Here is a 23209-nt window from a genome sequence, read left to right as displayed (position 1 = left end):
GTCTAGCAGTTAAGGATCTGGCACTGTCACTGCTGTGGCACAGGTTCCAGCCCTGGCCCGGGAACTTCCACATGCTGCAGCCACAGGGACCCCCAACAACTAGACTTCTACATTAATGCATATTGCTAATGACCCAGGGACACAAAGTGGTTCAGAATCAAATGGAGGTTTAATTATTTTGGTATTCCTTGAGCAATCTGGTGTATTAACTTATTTAGTAATTTTGCAACTTGGGCTGCAAAACAACCAACAAAATGGAGCCTTTTAACAACACTGGTGATTAGAAAACGAACAATCCATAGAGGTAATCAAAGTATCTCTAGTAATATGGGACTATCCCCAAATCACCAATTCCCTGACTTTCCTGACCAAGATAAAGCTGTTTCTTTGGGTAGCCCATCTACAACATAACTGAAAAAAATAATAAAAGTATATGCTTTACATGGACAACAAGCAACCTCAGAACGGAGACTACCGGCCGGCCCTGCTTGCACTCTGCACGGCCAGAACGTGACGTTCTCATTCCCAGTTGCCAGCGAGGTCTTCAAAGAATGTTCTCCTGGGGGCCTGCCAGGGTTTTGTGTTGCTATCTGAGAAAGCGTTCCGGAAAGTACCCAAGAGCTAAAGCAACAGAGGATTCCACCTCTCAAACATTTCAGGCATTTTAATTTTTATTACAATTTAAACTACATAAGCACCACCCTCAGAAAAAGGAAAACTTGATGACCAAACTTTTTCCCCCCTGCTTACAGTGAGTCCATTAATTTTTTTCTTCCACATACAAACCATCAGACAGTATCTTGCACACTCACACATCTGATGTTCAGGGCACACAGGACCACAATTCTCTGCCCCACCTCCACGCACTGTGCATTTCAAAGCTGATAATGTCTCATTTTATCTGCTTTAGGATGCTGGAATGAGGCTTTTCAGCAGTCAGTCCTTCAGCAAGACCTGTCTTGGTGGGAAAGAGAAAACCTTATACTTAGCATGCTGAGAAGCTGAATTTTTTTTTTTTTTTTAAGGAGTAAATTGTTGTAATTATAGTGAGAGCTTTTGCATGCAAATTCAGTTTTCCTTGGGGGAAATTTGCATACTCTACAAGGAATCTCCAGGCCAAAAGTACCCAGGATGCTTTTCAGCTCTTCTTTAAAAGCAAAGCTCTTGCCCAGGAATTGCATAGTCTGTGAAGGGTTCCAGGCCTGGCCCAGATACGCTGTTCTTAAAAGAAAGTTCTTACAAGATAGTTTATAGTATTTAAATGGTGCACCATCTATGTTCGAAGAAGTGACAGTTATCAATCAGGCTGAGACAACTAATAAAGAGGACAGTGTTTCAACAGAGCTCCAAAACTTATCTAAACCCTTGTTCATAAAGATTTTTTTTTTTTTAATGACCACATATGGAAATTCCCGTCCAGGGACTGAATCCATTGCTGATCCAGTGGCAATGCTGGATCCTTGACCCGCCTCCTCCAAAGCAACCTGAGCCACTGCAGCCAGATTCTTAACCCACTGTGCCACGGCAGGTACTCCAAGATAAATGCATTTTTTTCATTTTGTTTTGGTTTGGTTTTTTTTTGCTTTTTAGGGCCACACCCGTGGCACATGGAGGTTCCCAGCATAGGGGTCTAATCGGAGCAATAGCTGCTGGCCTATGCCAGATCCAAGCCAGATCCACTGCCAGATCCAAACCTCGTCTTAGACCTACACCACAGCTCATGCCAACACCGGATCCTTAACCCACTGAGCGAGGCCAGGGATAGAACCCGCAACCTCATGGTTCCTAGTTGGATTCGTTTCCACTGCGCAATGACAGAAAACCCCTGAATGCATTTTAAAGTACACATTTCTCCTGACTCCTGCCACTTTCAACTAGACAATAAAAAAGTCACAGTAGTTGTTCAATGCTAAGATTCCAGGACATTTCTGTGATAAAGGAAATAAAGAATGCGTGAAAGGAACACATGAACACACATTTGTAAGGTGGGCTACATTCAAGGCAGATGTGTCTGCCTTTAATTGTAGAAAAAACATTTTAGATAAAAACCAGGAGGAAAGACGCTAGTAATACCTCCTGTTAGTGAGCTTTAAGAAACATTAAGTACATATTTCTACTTCGTATTTTTGTAGTAGAAAAAAAGTACTTTGGGAAGTCAATAAGCTACTCTAAAGCAAACTAGTCCTTTCTGTGTGAAAGAAAAAACCAATCTGGGAGAGTTTAGCTGCCATTCTTCTCCGAGAGGCTATTTTTTACAATACAATAAATAAAACACTATTCTTAAATGAACTGCCCACCAACAGCAGAAAATGAGCCATTTGCATCAAAAGCAGCCTATTTTCAGCAGGCCTCTCCAACGCAAACAAGTTAGCAGTGGCTTTGGGAACTGTGATTCCCACACTTCGACAGCAGTTGTCCAAAATTAAAGGTCTATCAGAGCGAGTGGGTGGAAGGCAAAAGCGACCCACACATATAAACGCTTTATACCTCAGAACCTTTTCAGACAATCACCAAGGGCTGAAATGATCTGTCACCTGTGTTAGGTCCCAGCTTTATACACAGAATCTCTATACATGGAACATTTTGAAAAAAATCACAAGGAAGGAAAGCAATTTTTGGAAGAGAAAACGTTTTACGTGCAAAACATTCCTGCTATGTTAAGTGGGAAAAAGCAGGTTACAAAAGCATGAGATCTCAGTTTTAAAAAACCAACAGAAACACAAAGAGATGCTCAGTGCCAACTCTGGGCCACACCTATGTACCATTCACAGGTGCATTGCCACCACGGGGCTGTGCCTAGTTAGTATGCCAGAGCTGTACCTGCCATTCCTCCCAGGTGGAGGAAAGTCCAGAGGAGGTCCACCTTGGGGAGCGCATCTGTGACAAAGCTAAGTTACTCAACCTGGCATTTTCCAAACATATCTGACCGTGGAAAGCTTTTTCCTCACCCTCCCCACTCCACCCCCAACATCTTTTAATATTCTTACCAGTTCCCCTTGGAGACAATTTGTTAAAAATATGAGGACGGGGAGGGAGTGGGACGGAGTGGGAGTTTGGGGTTAGTAGACGCAAACTATTATATTTAGAATGGATAAGCAATGGGGTCCTGCTGTACAACACAGGGAACTCTATCCAGTCTCTTGAGATAGACCATGATAGATGACAGTCTGAGAAAAAGAATGTATATATATGTAGGACTAGGACACAGTGCTGTAAGCAGATTTGGCATAACATTGTAAATCGACTATGCTTTAATTTAAAAAAAAAAGAAAAAGAAATAAAAGGACTGATTACTCAATGAATATAGGGAGATCTAGAGACGATAACACTAAAACACCAAGAGTGGTGACCCGTGGGTTATGAGATTTCAGGTTATATTTTTTTCCAAATTTTCCACAACAAACACATATTACATTTTTAAAAAATGCAATGTTTTAAGATGATGAAAGTGCCACACTGTTCCACTTTATTTTTATTTTACTTATTTATCTTTTTGACCACACCCTCAGCATACAGAAGTGCCTAGGCCAGGGATCAAATCCAAGCCACAGCTGCAACCTACGCCAGATCCTTATCCCATTGTGCTATGCTGGGGATTGAACCCCACACTTTCTTTATTTTAAACCATCACTGACAAAAAGTACATTTGATACTTCAAATGCCAATATACTAACTTGGTGAAAAGGAGAGGGATCTGGCCATCTGTAGATCGCCACATGTACACCAGCTATAAAAGAACTGTGGTCAGTTTAAACACCGCTCTCAGGTTTCTGGTATCCTATGAAATTAAATGAGGCAGGGAGTCCAGCCCTGGCAGGAGATGAAGGGAAACTTCTGCATCTCTAATTTCCTGTTTATTCTCTCAGATGCCAACCGCAACACAGACATGGTGAGAAATTTTAAATGTGTAATGATAATCTAAACACTGTTCAGTCTCTTTATTCCCCCCCAAAAGAACAGTGTAAATAGAAAAGAAATTCCAGCTTGAAAGACATTTCTACGTCTCTGAGACAATGCTTATATTAATATCAATGGGAAAACATTTAAATTCCATGTTTTAGAGACCCCAGTTTTGGGGAAATAAATGCTCACTGGTGTAAATGTTCTTTTCAATCAAAAATATATTTTTTGCCTATCTTCAACTAATTTTCTTTTTTTGTTGTTGTTTTTTGGTTTTTGTCTTTTGTCTTTTTAGGGCCACACTCACAGCATATGGAGGCTCCCAGGCTAGGGGTCTAATTGGAGCTGTTGCTGCCAGCCTACACCACAGCTCACGGCAACACCAGATCCTTAACCCACAGAGCGAGGCCAGGGATCGAATCCGCAGCCTCATGATTCCTGGTCAGATTTGTTTCCCCTGTGCCACAAATGGGAACTCCTTCAACTGTAATTTTCACTGAAAATAAAATTTTAAATACTACCATTCCAAACAAAATAGTTCAAAGGCTGTACCTTAGCTTTGACAGTGGATTCGTTTTTTTATGCTGGGTTTCAAAATCTGTTGAGTGCTAGAGTAAAATATCCACGTATTAACAATAACAATTTTTAAAAGGTGCTAAGCTTCTCTGTGGAAATGTGTCCATAAATAATGAATAATGGATGCACAAAACTTAAAACTTAGAAGCAAGAGGTGAGCCTGCCCCCTACAGCCGTCATACCCAATACCGAGGCTAAACTGGTTGAGCAGCCTGTAGAAGGTCACATTGATAGTCACATGAAGCCAGATGACAGTTTCCAGAAGACTAAGGTCTTGGAGCTGTAACTGAGAACTCCCTGGTTAATTAAGACAATAGCTGAATCTCAGCCCTGGCAAGAACAAAAGGATAATATTTATGTGAGAATGAACCTAGTCCATCTGTGCCTGGCACACAAATCTTTCCCTTCACTTTAACTCGTTCTGCCTGTTTTCCAAATAACTCTTGACCAAGGGCAAAAAAAAAAAAAAAAAAAAAAAAAAATCCTCCTGTTATTGTATCTGAGCCCAGCTTTCACAATTTGATAAGCACTAGAATACGGATACTGTGTGTGTGCTCCAGTGGGGGGTGGGGAAGGGAAGGTTTCAAAATGTTTATTCAATCAGGAAGCAATTATTTTTGCCTGTTACCAAAAAAGAAAAAAAAATTATTTCCCAAACCTCTACATTTAGACCCCACGTGAATTCCCTACCAGTAAAAATGGTCAGATTTTCCTTTTCAAATAGAAACATTATGTTTTTTTATTGAAACAGAGTTGATTTACAATTAAAATTACATTGTAAAGGTTTTTTTAATATCTTTATCAGTATTTTCTAGAGAAAGTACCAAAAATGTGGTAGTTTTTTTAAAAATTATATTGTAGTTTATTTACAATGTTCTGTTTTCTGCTATACAGCAAAGAGACTCAGTAGTACATATATATATATTATTTTTCATATTCTTTTCCATTATGGCTTATCACAGGATATTGGATATAGTTCCCTGTGCTACAGAGTAGGACCTTGTTGTTTATCCATTCTACAAATACTAGTTTGTGTTTGCTAATCCCAAACTCCCAATTCTTCCCTCTCCCACCCCCTGCACTTGGCAACCACAAGTCTTCTCTGTATGTTTGAGTCTGTTTCTGTTTTGTAGACATTTGTGTTGTATTTTAGATTCCCCAAATGTGGTAGTTTTTGTTTGTTTTTAATCAACTCAATGCCTAGAGAAGAAACTGTGGCACAACTACTGTCACTTTTTTAGTAGCATCATTTTATGAACATTTATTGCCCCAGAGACATGAATTCACACCTGTTCCCCTGAAGGGGATCAGGGCATACTGTTTCAAGAATCAGGAAAACTATTCACCTATGACAAATGTATAGTACATTCAGGCTAAAGCTATTGTTAAAAGCAGCCAACATTTTTCTCGTATCATATTTCTGGAGACTCAACAAAGTTTACCAGGCAACTGTTTTCTATTTTCTATACATTATAAATCTCCCACCATCAACTGCTTCAAGCTTTCCTCTGAGCCTTCTAAGTTTTTCATTTCTTTCTTTCTTTCCTTCTTTTTCTTTCTTCCTTCTCGCTCTCTCCCCTCCTTGCTCCCCTTCAGTTCACTTTCTCAGCAGGCTTTTCCCCCAAGGATGTTCCCTGCCAAGTATAATCCAAGTCTGGGCAGCTGCATCTGCATCAACCAGCTTTATAATTAATTTAAACAATCCGACAGGACACGGAACAACTGTCTTTCAGTAATTTTAGTTTCTTTTTCTTTCTTTCTTGGCTGCAATATCCAATTTTTAATGGTAGGTTATATATTTGACACTCCTGACAAAGAAAGAAGAAGACACTGTTCCTTTTGAATTTTTAAAATAACAATAATTAGTACCATCATCATCATCTCCACACTTCACAATTCACACATTAAGAAGGAAATTCAAGCTGATGCCTCTCGTTGGTCAGACTTCTGCCTTGGCACCCTGATCAGTCAAGTCGCACAGTCTCTGCCTTGACAGCCCTCTGATGATGCCTCCCTCCTTGAAACACTTGTCAGTTGGCCTCCAGGACACCCCTTGCCCTTGCTGTCCCTCCAACTTCACTAGATCTCTCAACCCTGATTTCTTATAGTGATTCTTCCCAATCTCCCTGCCCTTTAAGGGTGAGTGACTTTGGGTTCAGTCCACAGACCTCTTAGCTTTCCACATGCGACCACTTCTTTACTGACCTCACCCGGCCTCACAACGCCCACACTTACACCTCTCCCTGAATTCCAGACCCTCAAATCCGGCCATCTGCGGGTGGTCATCTTCTCTTGGACGTCTAATGGGGACCTCATATTGAACACATCCAAAGCCACCTCCCAATCTTCCCCATTCAAACCTCATGCTCACGTCATGCAGTCTTCTTTTCTTGTTTGTCTGTGTTTCTTTTTTTTTTACAGCCACACCAGCGGCATAAGAAGGTTCCCAGGCTAGAAGTCAAATCAGAGCTGCAGCTGAGGCCTACGCCACAGCCGCAGCAACACCAGATACGAGTCATATCTGCTACCTACACTGCAACTTACAGCAACGCCAAAGCCTTAACCCACTGAGTAAGGCCAGGGATCGAACCCACATCCTCAAGGAGACTACACCAGTCCTTAACCTGCTGAGTCGCAATGGGAACTCCCAAGTCATCTTCATCCTAGTAAAAGGCACTCCCTTCTTTCAGGCGCCCAGGCCCCAAACCTCAGAGTCACCTTTACCAGCTACCCCTCCCTTTCTCAAACCTACGTGGAATCCAAGAGGAGAGCCCATTGATTCTCCATTCTAAACATATCAAGACTCGGACCCTTTCAAACCACCTCTGCCCTTCCCACCTCTGTCCACAGTAATACCATCCATGCCTCCCCTGGTTATCACAACAACATGCTGTCTGATTTTCCTCCTTCTAGACATGCCCCCTTATAGCCTATTCTGAATCTAGCAGCTGAAACATTTGTGAGAATTTGACAGTCATTTTAAATCTAATGAAACTTTATATAAATCTATAAAATACATAGATATGTATACTCTATGGAGAGAGAATATATATAAATATAGAGAAATAAATATATTAATATATAGAAATTAATTTGAGATTTTGCGTCTTTTTCATTTTCTTTTCCTGATTATCTTTATTGTATTTTACAAATATTTCAGTCACAAACAGACTGGGGAAAAAATGGTCCTTCACCATAGTTTGAGAAAAACTAGACTACAGTACCTGCTTCCCCACATCACCAGGGATAACAGAGATATTTCATCTGTCTGCATTTTATTTTTATCATTTCAATCACTAAGATATAACCCTGATGGTTCAACTGGCACCTTTGATTGCATACATTTTCGTGTGCTTTGCTGGCTCCATATTCAGTATTTTATGAATTACCTGCTTATTATTTTTTCCCCACAATCCTATACAGATGTTCTAGCTTACTGATAAAATTATAAGAATGGTGCATTAGGGATATTGGCCCTTTGATGATCATATGCTATGCAAATATTTCCCCAGAATATTGTCTTTACAACAAGCTTAGATGGTTTTCTACTACACTAAAATAAAATAATAAAGACTTAAAATGTGGTATGTATTGGATTTTCTTACACTTTCCTTCATGGCTTCTGCTTAGAGATGCCCTTCCCACCACAAGATTATAAAAATATTCATCCATATATTTTGCTCTTACAGGTATAGCTTACCTTGTTTATAATTTTTATCCCCAAGAATTATTTTTGCATGAGTTATTTGGTAGGGATTCTGCTTTACTTTTCCAGATGACTAGGCAGGTGTCCCAACACCTTTTATTGAATAATTCATCTTTTTCCTTCCAATCTGGAATACCAACCTTATCACATACTAAATTATCATATATACTTGTCTAAAAGTAGACCCTCTGTATTTCATTCATTGAGTATTCTTGTACCAATACCACTGTTCAATCATCACTGACTTATAATATTCTTTAATATTTGAGATGCAAGTACCTCTGCTAAGCATTTTTATAATTTTGGAAGCAATTTATAGGTTTAATCTTCCAGGAAAACTTCAGAATTATTTTACCAAGTTCCCCAGTTTTGATAAGGCTTATAATACGTAGTTTAATTGAACAAAAGTGGTATCTATGCATTATTGTAGTGAATCTAACTTTCTTTTTTTTTTTTTTGTCTTTTTTAGGGCCGCACCCACGGCATATGGAGGTTCCCAGGCTAGGGGTCTAATCAGAGCAGCAGCCACCTGCCTATGCCAGAGCCACAGCAACGCCAGATCCGAGCCGCATCTGCGACCTACACCACAGCTCGCAGCAACGCCGGGTCCTTAACCCACTGAGCAAGGGCAGGGATCAAACCCGCAATCTCATGGTTCCTAGTCGGATTTGTTAACCACTGCGCCACGACGGGAACTCCCGTGAATCTAACTTTCAAAGAAGAGTTATTTGAAACTTATTTTTTTAATTGAGCTTTATAGCTTTCCCCACTTAGTTCTACAAATTTCTAAGTAAGTTACTTCCAACTCTGTATGGCTGCATTGTTGCTGTAAGTGAAATCTCTTTTTAACAATATTTTCTAACATTCATATTGGTGGTGAAGTCATCCATCTATTTTAAGTAAAAATATTTTGTAACCAACCAGCAACCTTAGTCAACATAGTGTTTCTAATAGGTTTCCAAGTGAGTTTAAACATACTCTGTTAGTTCTGCTAATATTCTCAATTCATTCATTAAAAAAAAATCCAACACTTGTTACACATATCTCAAGATATCACTGCAATTGAATATTGATAATGTATAAAAAATATGGACCCCCCTCCAAGGGACATAAAATATACTAGAGATTACAAAACACATACATATGCATATATTATTGTATAAGATAGAAACTGGGAGGTCTTTAAATGAGATATAATTAAAATGTACTATGGGAGACTACAGAAGGACATATTGCAGAAGGATGGAGAGCTTAAGGACATCTTCAAGAAAAGGTAGCATTTACTTTAAGTACAGAATGTCAAGATGTGAAAAGATCAGAGGGATGATATTCTAGAAAGAGAAAAAAATGCATATGATCAAAGGCAAAAGAGAAAAAGTCCAGTTTGGCTGGAGCACAGGGCATGCTGAAGAGGGATTAGAGTAACCTACTTCTTCTTTGGTAGAAAATGGGGAGCTACTGGATGAAAAGTGCTTGCCTTAGGAGGATGGATCTGGGGCAGGATGCAAACATGGAGTGATTATGGGAGACAACCGAGGCAGAGAATATGTTGGATTTAAAATACAGGCACTGCACAGCCATAGGGAAGAGACTTGCGGTTGCCAAGGGGAAAGGGAGCGGGAGTGGGATGGACTGAGATTCTGGGGTTAGTAGATGCAAACTGCTACATTAAGAATGGATAAGCAATGAGTTCCTAGTGTATAGCACAAGGAACTATATACAGTCTCCTGGAATAGACCATGATGGAAGATAATATGAGAAAGGGAATGTATATATGTTTGTATGACTGGGTCACTTTGCTATACAGCAAAAACTGATTTACCACATTGTAAATCAACTATACTTTAACAGGGAAAAAAAAAAAAAAAGAAAAGAAAAGAAAATATAGGCACCAAATCCTTTGACATCCCTCCCACTGAGAGTAAGGCCTAGGTCCCCTCCCCTCATATGTAGGAATGTGTGACTACTTGACTGACAGAATCCAGTAAGAAACTGGCAGCTCTTACATCCTACTCTTTGGGACACTTGCTCTTGCAACTCAGCTGCCATGCTATGAGAAGAAGAGCTCACATGGAGATGAACTAAAGTTCCTGGTCGTTAGCACCAACTTGCCAGGCACGTGAGTGAATTTTATCAGAAGTGGACCCTCTGGCACCCAGTCAAAATATCCCAGCTAATGCCATAAGGAGCAGAGACAAGCCCTCTCGTGCTTGCTAAACCCTGCCCTAACTACAGATTTCAAGGTTGCTGTTGTTAAGCACTTAGTTTTGAGATGGTTTGTTATGCAGCAATAGTAACTAGAACAGAGACCAATTTAGAGGCTCTCACAATAATTCAGATCAAGAGGATTAAGAAACAACTTGGGAAATGGTGTGAGAATGGAGAATGGGGAAACAGACGCCAGGGATATTTTGAAAATACGATCCACAGAAGAACTGCAGCCTAAAATTATAATTAAAAATCTAAGCCCTTAGTTAGTTCTCTGAATAAGAATTAAGGAGACAGACATTATTATTTACAATATTTTGATATGGTGCATTTTGGTATAGATTAGAATATTTTTTTCCCCTTTTTATCTTGTATAGGGCCACACCATGGCATATGGAGGTTCCCAGGCTAGGGGTCCAACTGGAGCTGTAGCCACCAGCCTACGGCAGAGCCACAGCTTCGCCAGACCTGAGCTACATCTGTGACCTACACCACAGTTCATGGCAACACCAGATCCTTAACCCAATGAGCGAGGCCAGGAATCGATCCCGCAACCTCATGGTTCCTAGTCGGATTCGTTAACCACTGAGCCATGATGGGAACTCCCAGATTAGAATATTTTAAAGACAAAAGCCATTCCCTCTACCTACCTACCCCACATTCTCCACTGGAAGAGTACACTTTCCTGCCACACTGATATTGAGTTTGCCATGTAACTTGCTTTATCAGTGGTCCCTAAGCTGAAATAACAGTGGGTCAGGTCCAAGTGGAGGCTGAAGAGATACTGCAAGTTTCACCTTGGTCTTTACACTTCTGCCATCACAGAAGAATATGTCACATGCAAGTCTCGGGAGAGAGACACAGAGAGCAACCCTGAACTCAACTCACAGTCAAGAGCCCAGTCCAAGGGAGCCCAGGCCAGGTAGGTCACATCCCAGCCAAGCTACAAGACGCACAAACAAGGAACACTTTGTTATACATAAGTTACATACTATTAGTAATTATAATAAATAAATAAGTGTGCATTGTTCTATGCCACTGGCTTGTTATACAGAAATCACTGACAAATAAATTTACTAATCTTTGGGAACTGCCCACTGCCCCGCATCTCATCACCAATGTACAAGATCATAATCCTAATTACCAACACTTAGAGAGACACTTCTCATTTAGAGAAATATAGGTAGATGAATATACTGATATTTTTAATGCTCCCACTTGGTTGAATTAGGTAGAAGAGCTTTTGGTAGATGGAACCAAGAGAATTTTTAAATAAAGTTTGCAATTGTTTTCTCTACTTTGACTTCTTACTACAATCACACACTCACTGGATGAGAAGGAGATTTTTTTCTTATACAAAGTAATAAATATGACAAAATGGAGGTACTCTAAAGACAACCTTTATGGGTTAGTATACACAGCAGTTCTTGAAGTATAATACCCAAGGGGGCCAGGAAAGTCAGAAGTATTTTCTTTTTCCTTTTGGGGGGGAGGGGCTTGCTCACAGCACGTGGAATTTCCCAAGCCTGGGATCGAATTCATGCCACAGCAACAACCCGCGCCACTGCAGTGCCAATGCTGGATCCTTAACCTGCTGTGCCACAAGGCAACTCCCAAGAGTATTTTCGTAATGACACTAAGACTTGATTTGCTTTTTTTTATTCTCATTCTCTCACAAGTTGGAATTTTCCAGGGGCCTCATCACGTTTGATATCTCAATAGACTGATTGCAGAAGCCAATAAAAGGATCCAGATATCTTCTGTGATGCCAGAAATTAGGGGTTGGCAAAAATTAAGGTTTTTGTTTTTAATAAAACTGTGCTATTCTTAATAAACTTGTTTTGAAAAATATAATTTTTCATTTAAAAGATTTTGTTTTATATAAAATGAGTGTTATTACTTAAAAGTTAGTACATACTGTAGATGTCTCTAAGTCGGGACATTTCCTCTCTAATATGGCAAATAACTGTGATATAGCAAAAAAAACTGTGATTTTTTTTTCTTAGACATCATTTAGGGTCATAAAGCTGTTCAGGACCCTAAATGATTTTTAAGAGGATAAAGGGACTAGAGACCAAAAAGTTCGAGACAGCCACGATACTACGACCCAGAGTACATACCAGTGTGTGTGTTAAAAAATACAATGGAGGAGCAGATTTTAAGCAGGGTGGAGGTGATAGGGATGATTTTGTGGGGCTCCTACAAAAACGAGTCTTAGACCCAACTATCATCACCTTCATAATGTAGATGGAAGTGACAGCCATGTGGCTCCTTTGTGCAGACTTTTTACTTCACTCCTAATCTGAAGTGCCTTCAATGGTAGAGCGTATGGAAGGAGAGATTAAATCACCCGTCACAGGTTACACAGTGCTGACACTACATATGTCTTATTTCTGCTCAAGCTGCTGCATGGAGCTTATAAGATGCTCTGGCATTACTATGGGGGGAAAAAAATGGAAGTGTACTAGGTCAACAGAAATGAACTGTTGATATAAGAAATTATTTGTGTTTATTAGGTACTTTTCCCCCAACAGACTCAGAACATTTAAAATACATGAGCATACATAAAATCTCTGTGAATAACCTCACAGGTATACAGTTCCTTTCACCACATATTAGAAGAAGAAATGTTATTAGTTAATACACAGTAAACTATAAAGCAGAAACATTAAATACCTAAGATCTCCTCTCTGACAAGCAATCATTTAGGCATCATGGCAAATGCAAAATGGATAATCAATCTCTCTCTTTTTTTTTTAATGGCCTCACCTATGGCATATGTAAATTCCCAGGCCAGGGACTGAATCCTAGCTGAAGCTGTGGCAACACTGGATCGAACCCCCACCTCCCCAGCAACCCGACCCACTGTAGTTAGATTCCCTTTTTTTTTTTTTTTTTTTGGCTTTTTTTAGGGCCGCACCCAAGGCATACGGAAGTTCCCAGGCTAGAAGTCAAATCGGAGCTTGTAGCTGCCAGCCACAGCCACAGCAACACCAGATCCGAGCAGCATCTTCGACTTACACCACATCTCACGGTAATGCAGGATCCTTAACCCACTGAGCAAGGCCAGGGATCAAACCCACATCCTCAAGGATACTGGCTGGATTCTTAATCCACTGCACCACACCAAGAACTCCTCAATCTCTTGAACCACTGCATCTGAGACTTATGAAAGAATATCACATACTTTTTTCCTCTGTGTTAAAAATACGATTTCATAGCATCCTTTCATGCCACAGCAACAACCCTTCATTGTCTGCCTATACAGCCCGCTTGAAACCTATAAGCCTAGAAAACCTTTTCTAATAAGACTATCAAAGGTTTTCTACACACTTGTGAAGTGAAAATTAGTCAGTGAACTTGGATACTCAGGCCCCACAATCTCTACGGTGATCCAAGATTACAAAGTCACTCAAAATGCTACATCTATGTTTTTACAAAACTGCTCTCCCATGAGTCATCAAGCTCTCCTCTATCTTAGATCTATCTGAAGTAATACAGGGAAGTACATGCCCTAGCTTCTCCAACAGTTTCATCATAATTCTGCATAACCCATGCTACTACTCAATGGAGAAGCTTCCAGATAATGAGCAACTTAAAAAAGAAAAATGTCAACTATTACCTAATAAGAGGAAATGATGAGATTCATCTGGCTGAACAAGGGTAACGTCAGCTTCTGTAACAAATAGATGTAACAATACATAAAGCCCTCAACACAACAGAAGTTTATTTCTCTCTCTCCCTCTCTCATATGCTCTTTTTTTTTTTCATTATATCTTTCCCAGTATAGTTATTAGTGGGAAAGACTGCAAGTATTGACCATCAAAGATTTTCTCTTGGGGAACATGTGGTTTTCCTGGTTAGCGAACAGCCCTGCTTCATGCAACAATGGAGACCCAGGTGTCTTCGACCCTGTCTCCCCACCATCCACTACTGGCTTCATGTCATCTGCATCCAATCAGAAGAAGGAAGACAGAGCATGGGTTTTAGAAGTTGTGTCCCACATTTGACACACATGATGACACAGATGGTTACACAGCTGCTACGTGTGCCAAAGTGGCGAAGCAGCGCACATGAAGAACAGACAGTATGCTTAAACATAGTGTAAAACAATACGCCACAGTCTGCTTATTCTGGAAAACAAATAAAACAGGCCAATCAATCTAGCGTGTAGGAACCAGATATGGTGTAATTGTTCACAGGCAATGGTTTTGATTAGACCGTGAGTATGAGAAACAGATTATAAACAACAATCTCCTCAAAAAAAAGTCTTTCCGTTACTAAACCAAAGTGGGATGTTTATAATTCTGACATAAGAGTTCTTTCATTGAGGGACAGTGAAAGGGTTTCTCTCCACTACAGAATAATGGGATATCTCAATTGTGTTATGACTAATTTAAAGGAATACTGATGTCTTGTTCTATTGATGTTCTTTAATTATCCTATTGTTATTATTCCACTTAAAGGAGGATGTCAGTAGGAATAGACAAAGCTAGTCTGGGCTCCTTATGCACCTAAAAAAAGCTGATTTCCTTAGTATCTCTCTTGCTGTCAATAACTGACTCAATAGGTATAGGACTAGACCTACTACCAAAGCTGCTGGTCCTGGTCAGCATAGACCACGACCACCACATCCACAGCCATCAACGCTGCTTCAGGCACCAGCGATGGGTGGAATTCTAAGCCATCTTCTGCCTCTCTGATTCATCCCTCCAGAAGCGTAGACCCAAGTTTGGCAGACCTTAATTCCTGTGCTCCCTCTAGCTGGCAGAAGGCAGGAAGAAACAAAAGTAGGCATTTCTGCCTAGGAACTTAAGAGGAACAGGGCAGTCTCCCACACCCAGCTTCATACAATGATGGATTCCCCCAAATTCAGGAAAAGGACTCGGATGCTAGGCAGTCCCAATTGTGACAAATGTCTATTACGGATATGATAAAATGTTAAAAACATCAACATACAGACTCCTGCCACTTGTCATGAGATGTTATCAGAGGGAGGGAAGCCAGAAGAAGATTATGGGGCAAACAATTTTCTTTTCCACTCAAGCCCTAGGGAATTCATATCCATAAGATTCCCCAAGACTAGACAAAGCAAACCAGACTTTGTCTTCTCCATTCAGTACCAGGACCTCAAGGCAAAGCTACTAAAAGTGGTATGGAATAGTCCTAGCGATGCCAGCCCCTCCCAGCACTAAAAGAACTTTCTGAGATGCTGAAAATATTCTATGTGCTGGCCATATGCAGCCTCTAGCCACAAGTAACCACTGGGCACTGAAACTGTTGCTAGTGTGCATGATATACCCAATTTTTAATTTTATTAACTTAAATTTAGATTTAAATAACCACATGTGACTATTGGCTATTACAGTGGACAGTGCAGTTCTAGCCTTTTGGTGGTGTCTAGCCAATCGGATAAGAAAGCAGACTAGGAGTTCCTGCTGTGGTACAGTGAGCTAAGAATCTGACTGCAGCAGCTTGGGTCTGCAGAGGCACAGACTCAACCCCTGACCTGTGGGTTAAAGGATCAAGGCTGCTGTAGCTGCATGTTAGGTCACAGCTGTGGCTCAGATTCAGTCCCTGGCCTGGGAATTTTCATATGCTATGGATGAGGCCATTAGGAAGGAAGGAAGGAAGGAAGGAAGGCAGGCAGGCAGGCAGGCAGGCAGGCAGGCAGGCTATTTTAGTCTTTTAGAAGACTCCAATTGCTCCATTGACCCAGTAACAATCTAATATCTTTTTAAATATATATATATATGTGGGTATTTCTTTCCTATAACTATTTAAAGTCTGACTCTGTCTTGGCTGACTCAACTGTTCAATCTCAACTTGATTTAGATGCCTCCACCATGTTTTAGAGCAGCAGTTCTAAACTTCTCTGTTGATGAGGGCCCTTTTTTTTTTTTCTTTCAGTTTTTATGGCCCTTTTTTTTTTTTTCTTTTTTTCTTTCAGTTTTTATGGCCGCAACTGCAGCATATGGAAGTTCCCAGGCTAGGGGTCTAATCGGAGCCACAGCAATGCCAGATCTGAGCCGTGTGTGCAACCTACACCACAGCTCACCGCAAAGCCGGATCCTTAACCCACTGAGTGAGGCCAGGGAATCCGACTGATGGTTCCCAGTCGGATTCGTTTCCGCTGCGCCATGACGGAACTCCCCAGTTTTAAAGTCAAAAGGAGTTGCTCAACTCATTTTACAACAGTCAAATTTACAATAGTTTATAATGGTTGTGCTTTAACTCCTGGTAAGAACATCTATTCTAAGTAAAGAACTCCTCATAATTCAGGTCCCTTATATTCATGTATATTTCATCATAACAACAGCAACTATATAGGATTTCCAAAGAGTCATACACATAAATGTGGGAGACGTTACTTATTCAACATGTGAACAACCCTTAATGTTACCATGGATTCCAGGACCTCTTACATATCCCACCACTTCCTGGACTCTGTGACCCACACAGGTCAGAAGCCCCTTCTAAAGACCCTGTCCCCAGGTGTGCTGCAGATATGTGAAAATACATGGCACAGATGTGGGTCCTCACTCACAAGAGGGGCTTTGGGTTGGTATTAGAGAAATGAGAAAATGCAATTTTCCTAATGCTTGGGAGCCAAATTTTTTCAATGTATGTCTGGTAGCAGATGTATAGTATAAATTATTTATGCTGCAATGAAGCCTAATTATCATTCTAGCTGCGAAGAAGATCAAGGTCTAACAATTTGGATTTCCTAAAAGAGTATTTTTATAAATCAACATTTATATGCTGTTCATCAGCCCTCCGCCTGTGATTAACTCACGTTGCTCTGTGTCATCTCTGAAGCCAAAATCTGAAGAAATAATTTCAAGGAAAAAAAAGGTAAAGCAAACATTTGGTTCATAATTTTGCAGTCATTTCGCTGTAAGTAATCTGCACACAGCAGATCTGTGAAGTCCATTTCTGCAGCAAAGTAGCTGCAATCTCTTCGTTTAATGTCTCTATTTACAAATATACCCTTGCAGTTTTTATTTCCAAATGCTGAACGTACACTGTTGTTTCAACTCACCTTATAGTAGGACAGATATTTCATCTCAGCGTTATCTCCTCTATTTCCAATTTAGAGATAAGGAAGCATGTTTGTTCTTTACCTCAGATTTCCAATGATCTAGTCCATGTCATAATTCTCCCTTTTCGCTCCCTAGTGGTAGGTGATGTTTTGTAAGTGATAAACAGGTAAGGAACTTTGGGAGTTCTGGCAAAGAGGAGAACTGAGCCATCCCCAGGCTGGGGATGGCCACAAGCTGGACAAGGTCATGGAAAGTTGGAGGTGAAAAGTCACTTTTGTGAAGCTGACAGAAGAATGAAGACACGCCCCATCAGATTCACAAATCTGTGATTATAAAATGGAGAAGAATGTTTCCATACCATATCTTCTCTGGCCCGAAATGACCTAGGAATGAAAATCCTACAATCTGAGCAGAGACTGTTGGAACACAGTGAAGGATAGTGGCCCAAGGTCAGATTTGACTGCGGTGATCTTGGACCATCCCCAAATCTCAGAAGCGATTCTACAGTTGTGTCTCGAACTTTCCCAGCACCTTTAGGGACCTCTGGCCATGCCACTCTCATCAGAATCAATATCCTCAAGCATACCTTTCAGAACACCAGCAGATTTGGTACACGCTACAGAGTAAACGTTAGGAAAACAAAGCTAGGAGCTCCGTCCATGAAATGGAGAAACCTATTGGAGACTCTGTATAGATTGCAAAAAGTCTCCAATAAACCTAGAATGTCCATGACTTTGTTATAGCTGATAAAGTGACAAGCAAACCACAATCCACACACTGGGGAAAAAAAAAAAAAACTCACAGAAAAAAATGGAAGCTGTGACAACTTTGGCCACAGACCATCCTATACTTCCAAATTCTAGGCTTCCCAGAATGACGCCACCCACAGAAAAAAAAAAGGAACATATTTCATCTCGATAGGCTGAAATTAGTCTAGTTCAATAAAAAAAAAATCTACCTACTGAGAGACATTCACTTATTACACATCTCACGCATTGACTGCTGTAGACAAATACTTGCTCAAAACAGTTGTTCTTTAAAAAGCTTGGAAAACACAATACTTAACTTAGAAAGATGAATCGGAGGTTTTAATTCAACTCACAATGGCATGCACTGCATAAAAATGGCTTCTCAATTTAATAGTTTGAGTTGCAATGTAGTCAAGATAACAAAATGTTTTAAAAAGTCATAATAAGTTAACTTTTAAAAGCACATACACGTACCTTAAGAAAGATCACATTTCAAGATCCTGTATCATAGAGAAACCATCTTTTTTCTGTGGGAAAAAAGAAGAAAGACTATCCACTAATCACAGAAAGTAGCAAAGGTAAACTTTTAAGACGTTATAATTTCCTCATGTTAGGGCATCATTTACAGTATTAGGCAACTGTGAATATATCATCTTATAATATTTCTCTTTTTCTTTTGTATTTTGTCTTTTTTAGGGCTGCACCTGTGGCATATGGAGGTTCCCAGGCTAGGGGTCGAATCGGAGCTACAGCTGCTGGCCTACACCACAGCCACAGCAATGCAGGATCCCAGCCGCGCCTGTGACCTACACCACAGCTCACAGCAACGCCAGATCCTTAACCCACTGAGTGAGGCCAGGGATCAAACCCGAAACCTCATGTTTACTAGTCGGGTTCATTAATCACTGAGCCACAACAGGAACTCCAAAATATTTCTTAATTTCTATCTAAAGTTAATTCTTTAAATATTTTGGTTTCAAAGATGTGAGTCCTAAGGAGCAAATGGGACAAAATAAATGGGACTTTTTCAAACTTAGAATTAAAACATTCACTCCATATCTATCCCAATGTCATATCCTCAAGCACTGTGTTTAATTCCATAAGGCATTTGTATAAATTAAGAAACGAATGTATAAAACTTCACTCCTGTTTCTATTTTCCCAGTGGGAGAAGGAGGTGAATACTTTCTAATAGCCAGTGCAGGTTATATACTGTAACAGAATTAAAAGCTATCTCCTTCTGTTAATTTTTTTAAAAAATCTAAACCAGTAAGCCATTTAAGGGCACTATTTTTCTTAGCTGAAACTATTGGATCAAGAAAAATATGTTAAGGAAAGCAAATCAAAATAAGATCCCTCTGATTTGATTTCACATTTATTATTTTCAATAGTTGACATAAAAACCTATTAGTCGCTAGTAAACACTAAATTTTTCTTTTTTCTTTATTTTTTTTTTTTTGTCTTTTAGGGCCACACCTGCAGCATATTCAACCCCAGACTGGGGGTTGAATCAGAGCTACAGCTGCCCCTCTACACCACTGCCACAGCAACACAGGATCTGAGCTGTGTCTGTGACCTACACCACAGCTCACGGCAACACCACATCCTTCACCCTCTGAGTGAAGCCAGGGATCGAACCCACATCCTCATGGATACTTGCTGGATTTGTTACCACTGAGCCACGATGGGAACTCCAACACTAAATTTTCTACTCAAAATTACTTATTGGGGTACAGCAAATTATTCTAATATCTCGACTCAAGCCCAATTAAGGAAGTAAATGGTTTAATTTAATACAAGTTAATCATTTTGTATTAAACCACCACTATCAACTATTTCCACCAAATCTAAGTAGAACAGCTAATGGAATAATTATAAAAATATAATTCTGACTCGGACCCTGATATGTTAGGTTCTATGTAAAAAATAACAACTTCCAATGAGGATGATGAGCAGATTCAGAAACAATGACAATTTCTGAATCAAAAGAGCTTCAAGGATTTGAAATGACTAGCAAGGGAGAAATCTGAGATCAGAGCCAGAGGGACTCACTCACTTACCCACACATCCAATGGCAACTCCTAGGTTAGCTTGTGCTTATTTCAGCTGCCACCTCCTTTTCAGACAATCAAAATCCTTTCTAAATTTTAAATAAGAAATTCTCCCAACAACATCATACAGAAAGATCCTGCAACCACACCCATGGCTGAGTACTACCCTTCTTGGTTACATCTGTTCCAGAACCTCTTCTTCTTTTTTTTTTTTAGTTTGTAGGGCCGCACCCTTAGTTCCCAGGCTTGAGGTCGAATTGGAGCTGCAGCTGCTGGCCTATACCACAGCCACAGCGATTCAGGATCCAAGGTATCCGAGCCACGTCTGCAATCTACACCACAGCTCTTGACAACTCCAGATCCTTAACCCAGTGAACAAGGTCACGGATCGAACCTGCATCCTCATGGATACTAGTCAGGTTCCCTACCACTGAGCCGCAACGAGAACTCCCAAAACCTCTTCATTTTAAAGCAACACCAATTACCCAGATGGACTCCCCATCAAGGAGTACCTGGGGCCTTTTTTTCTTCCTCCCTTTTTGGAAGGTGTGGCATAGGAAGTACCTGGGCCAGGGATCGAATCTGAGGTGCATCTGTGACTTACACCACAGGCTGGAGCCTTAACCTACCACACCAGCCTGGGGATCAAACCGGCAAAGACACAGAGACTAGCGGCCGGATCATTAACCCAATGCACCACAGCAGGAAATCCCATCTGGGACCTTTTCTATCCTACTTTGTCCACTTCATTGTCAGCAGCATTACCCACTCGCTGCCAACAGAGTACTAAGTGTCATAGCCGCCCACTCTATCGTCTGAAATTGTGGGCACAGCTAAGTCCTGCTAACTAGCAACATAAAGCCAACAGAGATTGATGACTGATTCAGAAAGAAGGCTCAACTTGATCTAGAAACATGGGTCAAGTGAAGCAAACCCTCATCTCTGACTCAGTAACAACTAGGATGGGGCTCCTCACAGAGCTTCGATTTATAATTGGCTGTCCAGGAATAATATGAGATCGCAGGTTTGCCACCAAACTAGCTAGCTGGGGTTCTAGAAAGGGAGGTAAGAGATGAAACAAAGCGTCCATGATGAATATCTGAAGGTTCGCTGTGGTATTTGATCTACTCTTACGTTATATTTAAATTTTTCCATGAAAAAAGGTTAAAAAATAACCATCTGACAAAAATTAGGTGTGAAAATATAAGAAAGAGAGGACTAAATCGTAAATATCATGTCCTTCCTGTTTTCAAAAACCCTTCACCAAAAATGGAAAATCTAGGGAAATAAACAAAAATAAATAAATAAATAATTAATTAATTAAATATCACACTAAGAAAATTTAAGAGCCTGTAGTTAGTTTTATAAGTGAAATAATCATGGCCTTGAAGCTTCCTTTCAATATTTTAAAAGCCGAATAAGAAGCATATATTTAACTGCAATAAAGCTTTTTTTTTAAATTGGAAGTATCTCTGATTTGAGTTAAGTGATTTCAACACAGAAACTCTGGTTATTTCATGCTTGTCAGAAACTGTTGGTAGTTAAAGGTGCCTTTGATTAATATAAGTAGGAAAATGGACGGCTTCTAACGCATACCATTGTGATGTTTCATGAACCAAAATGTTCCTCAACAAGAGATCTGAGAGTGCATCATTTAAAAAAAAAAAAAAAGAGAGAGATCCTTTACTGGTGCAAGCTTTGGGACCACAGATATAAACTATCAGATCTCCAACCCAATTTCACAGGGAGTCAGCCAAAATATGGGTACTCTGCAGATTAAAAGCACTAACTTGGCCAGATTTGGAAGAGGCTGGAAAGGGTCAGATGAGGCCAGATCCAGTGTCCAGAGCAAGCAGGTAAAGTCACAGGCCACATAAAGTCATCCTCAGGGCGTTGGAATTTGACTCACGGACTTTGCCAGACACCACTACTGGAAATCTGACTCTACACATAAAGTAAAAAGCAAGATTTGTTATCATGGTTTGGGGGAAGACTACATGCCAACTGTGCCAAGTCTGCTTCAAAGATGAACCAGGGTAAGGACAAACTCTGCCTCCCTCTGACCAGAACATGCACAAGTCCTCCCAATGCTGAAACCTAATAGGAAATTGGAGGATTAAAAAAAAAAAGAAAGAAAAAAAAAGTGGTTGATGGTTTTCAATTTTCTTTTTCAAGTTTTCCTGGCCTAAAACAACCAGCTTCCTTTCCAATAAAAAACAACGCCAAATTCTGAAAAGGAAATTTGTCTGACTTAGTGGATAAGCACATAAAAGCTGGAAGAGGGAGTTTTATGGGAAAACCAGAGCAACCCAGCCGTACAAGGCAGGCCTCCACGTTTATGGGTGAAAGGACTGAGGATCAGAGCAGGGAGTGTGTGGATAATAATTATGAAAGACTTGCATGATGGAGGTCAGCTAAACAAATCTTGGTTTTTTACATTCTGAAAATCTCAGTTCCAGCCACTTATTCCAGGAGCTGAGAGACACTTCCATTAGCTTACATGGACACTCACATAGTTTTCATTCAAGCAGCCATAATTTGAGGTCAAGTTTTATTACATTGGGAATAGTATATTTTAAGGTCTTATGCATTTAAGAAATGTTTGCCAAATACAAGCAGTAAAAAGGTGGCAACTAATACTTCCCACATTGTGAAATCTAAGCCAAAGGTCATTAGAAATGACAAAAAAAAAAAAAAAATGAGTTCTGTTGTGGTGCAACAGAAACGAATCTGACTAGTATCCATGAGGATGCAGGTTCAATCCCTGGCCTCGCACAGTGGGTTAAGGATCTGTGTTGCCAGGAGCTGTGGTGTAGGTCAAAAACACAGCTCGGATCCCGAGTTGCTGTGGCTGTGGTGTAGGCCGACAGCTGCAGCTCTGATTCAACCCCTAGCCTCGGAACTTCCATATGCCTCGGGTGTGGCCCTAAAAATAAAGCAAAAAAAAAAAGTGACAAAAATAAAATCCCCAGGTAAG

The 23209-nt window shown here is 40.2% G+C and overlaps 1 protein-coding gene across 9 annotated transcripts in view; it reads right to left on the bottom strand.

Annotated features, from left to right (window-relative positions):
* Positions 1 to 23209, bottom strand: part of PLCB4 (phospholipase C beta 4) — a 486557-nt gene that overhangs the window by 433364 nt on the left and 29984 nt on the right. For 5 of the 9 annotated variants that reach the window (XM_021077453.1, XM_021077461.1, XM_021077465.1 and 2 more), the window contains one exon: positions 18657 to 18709. The exons of the other annotated variants lie outside the window; for them this stretch is intronic. The gene's annotated coding sequence lies outside the window, so the exon portion shown is untranslated. The remainder of the gene's footprint in view (positions 1 to 18656; positions 18710 to 23209) is intronic. 9 annotated transcript variants of the gene reach the window in all.

This window comes from Sus scrofa, chromosome 17 (genome assembly GCF_000003025.6).
Source record: "Sus scrofa isolate TJ Tabasco breed Duroc chromosome 17, Sscrofa11.1, whole genome shotgun sequence".
Classification (NCBI taxonomy): domain Eukaryota; kingdom Metazoa; phylum Chordata; class Mammalia; order Artiodactyla; family Suidae; genus Sus; species Sus scrofa.
Note: the sequence above shows the minus strand (reverse complement) of the source record. Positions and strands in the feature narration are given on the sequence as shown.